The following is a 6,755-nucleotide window of genomic DNA, read 5'->3' on the forward strand; positions in this document are numbered from 1 at the left end:
TTGGACTAATGGATGAATGGACAACTGGACATTTGTCAATTTGCCAGTAATGAAGAAATAAATAAAATCAGCCAATCACATAACAACTCTATTGGGCATAATGAAGATGGGCTGTTGAGGTAAAAAGTGATTATTAAAATAGAGAAAAATAAGATTTAGATCTTATTTTAAAGAAAATGGTTAAATGGTTGTTGACAGACTGTTTTGTACATTTTCTAAAGCTGGTAAAATATCTTGCTCATGTGAGAGGTCAGAGAAAAATGGACAATGTTAGATGAGTTAAGATGGCAAACATGAGCTCAGTGACCACTCAGCGCAAGTACAGCCAAGGTATGCCAAATTCATCTCTAATGATACAAATCATTGGCAGCAGATAGACTAAAGCAGCAGAACAATACACAAGATACCTGTTGGCCATGAATGGAAAACTGAGGCCACAGTTCTCAACACTGGACAATAACAGAAGGGAATAAAACATTGCCTAGTCTGATGAATGCCAATTTAAGCTGCTACATTTAGGTAGTGAGATTCTGGCATCAATAACAAAAAAGCCTTGTATCTACAGCTCTGACTGCTGCTGGTGGCACAACGGTACCGGAAATATTTTCTTGGCACACTTTGCATCCCTTAATACCAACAAAGAATTGTTTTCGGCACCACAGCCTACCTGGGTATTGTTGCAAACCATTTCTATCTCTTTATTATTACATTGTACCCATCTAGATGCCTACTTCCAGCAGGGTAATGCACAATATCACAGAGCTCAAACCATCTCAAACTGATTTGTCGAACATGAGAATGAAAAACCAATTCCAATGGCTCCCACTGCCACCACATCTCAGTCTAATAGAACATCTTTGGCTTGTAGCAGGAAAGGAGATTGGCATCATGGATATGCAGCCAAGAAATCTGAAGCAACTGTGTGATGTCATCATTTAAATGTGGACAAAATTGTCTAAGGAACCGTGTTCCTTCCACTTCACAGTGATGGACAATTTTTTTGTGTTGGTCAATTAAATGAAGTCTATCAGGGATTCAGCCCCTCACTAACAGGTGCTATATTTAAGTACTTTCTTTACATCAAATTAAGTTAATTTACAAATATGCTTATTTTAAGTTCAGTTGATTTACTTGAGGATGGATTTAAAAATGTGTGAGTTACGTTTATTAATTTTACTTTAATATGTTGGTTTTCACCTTCCCTTTGAGGTCAGATGGCCATATGTTGACATGGAAGCACACCCATGAGCAGTGCAAGGAGCTGATGTGTTCGATTAATCTCAGTGGGGGGAAAAACACACATTGACTGGAAGTAGGGAAGATGGTCTGGTCTGGAGTGTGTGTTAGGTTTAGATTATTGTTTGACTTTTATCTAAAGTTATTCAGGTTGAATGTAAATATTTGTTTTCTGGAAATTAAATGAGCAAAGTCAGAACACATGCTCTAATTTATTGAATATTCTCTGCCATGTTTTTGAAATGATAAACAATTAGACTTTGATAGATCATTACCACAGTTTGCAGACAGGTTACAAAGCAAAAGCAGGATGCAATTGTACCAGCAACCTGCAGGTGATTTAATCATGTTTTTGTTACAACTGCTAACCTTGTTGACTGGAAGAAATATGTAGACTTTCAGGTTTAGTTTAGACCTTATTTCATTTCTTTCTGTTTCAGTTGTCAAGCAACATATAACGATTGTGGTGCAGGTTTCTGGGAAAGTGGCAAAAGAAAAAATGCTCAGGGGCTTTTGTAGTGAAGCCATTGCTCCGATATACTGCAGCCACTTTTGTGCTAGATCAGTAGGTTTTCTACTGTAGTGTCCCCATCAACAACTAGCAACACCATAACTGTGCTATTTTTAATTTTTCTAATTGATGCCATTAAGAAGTAAAATGGACAAATAACAAAACACTTAATTTTCAGCTAATTACACCAGCTCTTTGTTAAAATGAAGGTTTTAAAGAAAAAGTATTTTCTGTTAAACAAGAGTTTTTCTTTTGTTCATGGCTGGTAGGCTGAGCCTAGTATGGGTTGGCATGAGTCTGGGCTGGGTACAATGAAATGCTAAGGTGCTGAAGCAAAATTTGCTCCCATTTGTCAGAAATACTGGTTTCAATCAAAGGTCATGAGTCTTCAAACAAGACAATGCCTCAAAAACAAAAGCTAAAAATATTATTTGGCCTTTATAAGTGGTCTTCTGAAAGATGTGATCTATGGTGCAGATCTCTGCTGTAAGATCTGCAGCATAGAAAGAAGCTCAAACATGGATTGGGAATAAGTGGTATTTAAAATTTGAGACAGTCAGTTCAATAAAGTAAGCAAACGTTCCTGCTCCCTGCGACAGACTGGCGACCTGTCCAGGGTGAACCCCGCCTCTCGCCTGGAACGTAGCAGGAGATAGGCACCAGCAACCCTCCTGACCTCATTAGGGACAAGGGTGAACAGAAAATGAATGGATGGATGGACATTCCTGCTCTAGCTGCAGACATCTTACAGAAATCACTAATCTGTGGTGACTTCTTTAAAGGGCTTAACAAGAAAACATGAAGTGAAGGATATCATCTTTCAAATTGAGGACAACTTAGATATCACTATTAATTTTAGTGATCATTTTATTTGTATCATCATCATCATCATCATCGCTATTATTATTATTATTATTATTATTATTATTATTATTATTATTATTATTATTATTATTATTATTATTGCTGTTGTTGTCGTTGTTGTTGTTGATGATGATGTTGTTGCTATTTGTTTTTAACTCATTTTCACTTATTTAAAGAAAATGGATTTTGATTTTTAATGAAATGGCAAGACATAGTTTAGACTTAAATATTTCTGAAAAATAAGTAGTGATAATCAATTCATTATCAGGCTCAAAAAACAAAATATGTAAATGAAAGTCCACAGATATGCTAGTAAAATAAAAAAAAAAAAAACAGAAGACAAGAAAAGAAAAACTTAGAGGCAGGGACTCGTTTTCTCCTGTTTTGAAGAAATTGTTCATCCAATCAGACTTTGACATTGAGATACGCCCACAATTACATAATCATCCAATCATTTGTTGTGCTTGATTTTGTTCATCCAATCAGGTGTGGTCCTTGAGAAATTCTAAACTTTCTACAGATGTTCTTCATCTGCAGACTTACCCACTTGTTCAGGCCTGGTTAAGATTTATTGAGACCATATGGGAGAATGTGCTTTGGTCAGATAAAACCAAACTTCACCTACTAGACTTTTCATGATTTGTTTGCCTGGCCACTGACTTTCCGTGTAATTTTGCCAGTTTCTCATCTCCCTTCAGTGCTCCATCTGGGATTTGTCCCATTAAGCTCAATTTCTCAGGATACATTTCATCCTGGCCAATCAGTGAACAGAAGGTGGAGTTCTGAAAGACAACATCAACTTTCAGCACTGGTTTTGTCAGCCTATGTTTGTAGTTTGGCAATGACAGCAGAGGAACTGAACAAAACCATTCAGTCTGTGTTGACCCAGGAATGCTCATCCGAGAGTCTGCATCGGTGTTTACTTAAGAGTTCACTTTAAGGTCAGAATGTGGTTTATTTCTTTGTAGAGGTTCTGAACCCAACTCATTTCAGTATCACTTAAACCATCTACACACTGACTAATTACAAAGTTACAGTAAAAGTGAAAATAAAAGTAAGTCAGCCATTATAGCTTCAAAATGCATATGCAAATATGTGGTGGTGTACCAGTAGTGGCTGTTTTTCATTTCAAAAACAACACCAGCAGGGAAATAAATGTTGCGAAAGCAGGAAGAAGACACAGCTATGTCTCTGATTTCCCAGTTGTAAACCTTTTTTTTTTTTCTTTTTTTTTTCCACTGGCTGTTATAATTCCATAACAACCAGAAAGAAATAATACTGGCAGACAAAGACATATGATACCTTCACAAGTACAGACACTGTATATGCATAGATATCAACACCAGTTCACAAACAAGTGTTGGTTATGAACTTCACAGGCTTTAAAAGCAGACATATATCAGCTTGCCTGGTATTTGTGATGTTTCTGTTTGTGTTAATGTGAGTCTTTAAAACCATCTAGACAAAACCAGTCAGGTGGAGACTTGCAAACTAGCGACAGCAGGCCTCTCCACCTATTTTGGAAAACTGCATTGATTTGCCAGACACACAGAGACTAACACTAAGTAAATATGTTAATTTATGGTTAGATTTTATTTTTACAGACAAAAAAATGCAAAGTGAAGACTCCTTATAAAGCAGTAAATACCTAGGACACATAATACACAATGTCCATCTACAAACACATTGGAATTCAGGGTAAACCAGAGAATAAGAGAGTAAGGATAAGAAACACCCCCCCCCCCCCCCACCCCACACTCTGTGTTAACCTAAGAATTCCTAGATATTGACATGGGATGCAGTCATACCTCTCAACCTGCTCCAGCAGTGCTCCTATCATCTCCCCTGCTGTGGTTCTGCTGAAGTTCTGACTTACACAGCCACCTTGTTCTGCTCTGTCCTACTGTGGCCTTACCGAGACTGCACATCAAACTGGAAAGACCTCAACATGCACAGAGGAGCTGAATTTGCTTGGAAATTTGCTAAACTACACCAAAAAAGCTGATTATCTTTTATTACAAGCTATATCAGTTATTCATATATAGATGAAGTGCAAAAAGCCAATGGAACAAAACAGATCAATATTAAATGGGGTGTGGATATAAGCATGACTCATTCATATACCAAAGATAATCTGTGATACAGTTAAAGAATACATTTTAAAAAGCTGTTCAGTGTGTTTCTGAATGAATAAAATAGAACAGAATGAAAAGGAGCATGAACATGACCTTTAATTGACTCTAATGTTGGACATGCAGGTCAAATAAAAAAAAAAAAAGTTTTATTGTGTGTTTTTTTACTATTCTATTTATGGCACCATTTTCAGTCTCTACACATTCCAACCAACAGAGTGTCCTCTGCTTAAGCATATTTAAAAGTCAGTAAAGGTTGCCTTCATGCATTTTTCTGCTGATCCAAACTGCTGCACCTATTAGAAAATCTCCAGCACTTTTTTTTTCCACTTTCTACATATATTATAGTTCTTAAAAATATATATTTTCAGCAGGTCTGAAAAAAATCAACCAGAAAAAGGTTGATTTGTGAATTTCTATGCAGTAAATAATAGGAGTACCTTTTTCCTCAGCCCACATGCTTTGCTCTTAAGACCCACCGTTAGAAAGGAGTAGGTAGACATACCGTGTCATGCAATGCTCATACATGTTCACAAACTAACACACATCCAACAGACAGACAGGCATGCTTGTCAGCGATGCTGGAGGGCCCTTGGCGTACTGCTGCTGCCCATCCCCCCTTGTAAGGCCCTGTCTGGGAGAGGGGGAAGGGGAATCAGAACTGTCTGGACCCCAGCACAGCAAGCAGCAGTGACATGAAATAGAATTTCTTCTACTGAGGCAATTAGAAATAATCCTGATCTAATTTGCTGCATGGTATATCTATAAAGGTGGATTCTTGTCTTTCAGCCAATATGTTTAAGCAGGCATTTTTAATAATGGCTCTCAATTTTCCTTCAGTATGTTGATCATTTAAATGCTGCATGCTTCTTCAAACGATCTGGCAATTTTTGATTACACACTACTTCACACCATGAGAAAATCTAATATATTAAGCACTTAATGCAGTCATGTGGTGCTGAGGAGGAAACAACAAACGTATTCTGTTTACAACATGTGACACCAGCCTATTTTCTGCTTTCACACAGGAGCAGCATAGTTTCCAGCTACTCTGTTCACAATTTGCAGCGCCTTGAGCTGCAAATCAATTTTTTATGTGCAGAGACTTCTGTCTTTGATATCGCACACAAAAAAACACGTGCCATACGCTTTAAAGGACCAGATAGTATTTAAGAGTTTTTGTAAAATCCTTAGCTGGTCCATGTAGTGAGGTGACGTAATCATTGGCATTGGCGATGCAGGTCTCAGATCAGCGTCCCCCCAAATGTATAACATAGAGTTAACCCTTTTTAGATCCTTTCAATGAAATATGTGCAAATTTATGCCACATTTAATTAAATCTCGGTTTGTTTGTTTTTTCCTCTTTTGCTTAAGATCTGATTCAGCTTTCTAAATGCTTATTAATCCAGATGATTATCAAAACTAAAACCACATGCCTGTGGGGAGGCAGTTTAAATGTATTGATTCTATATGAAATTGGTGTCTTTGCAAAGTTTTATCCCACAAATCTTTCATTACTTGTCATAAATCTAAATTCTAAATCTAAAGAACTTGTTTTTTGTATATTTTTTCTTTTACACACTCCAGTCAGTTTGCTTCCCTTTAAAAGTGCCTGTATGTGTGACATTTGTTCAGGAACATATCTCAAAAACAAACTGAAGTGGCTTTCTCAAAGCAGTTTTCCCATCACTGCTAAATCATTTCTTATTGGTAGTTTAAAGCACTTAAGCCTAATCCACACACTGAGGCTCACTATCAGCTGCCTTTGTTTACCCAACAAAATTAAAAAGATAGAACAACTGCTAAAAAAGAAATCTGGCGCAGTGAAAAGATGTTTACATTTTACTCTCCATTTCTTGGATTTTTGCAAAGCAACGTCATAACGCTAAAAAATGCATGAAATTAAATGTTGGCATTTATACTGATTGATCCTTATGTGTTTGTCTTTGCAGTTTCACCACTTTGTGCTGCAACTGTCAAAAAACACTGAATGCAATAAAAGAGCTCAGGAG

This window comes from Gambusia affinis, linkage group LG05 (genome assembly GCF_019740435.1).
Source record: "Gambusia affinis linkage group LG05, SWU_Gaff_1.0, whole genome shotgun sequence".
Classification (NCBI taxonomy): Eukaryota; Metazoa; Chordata; class Actinopteri; order Cyprinodontiformes; family Poeciliidae; genus Gambusia; species Gambusia affinis.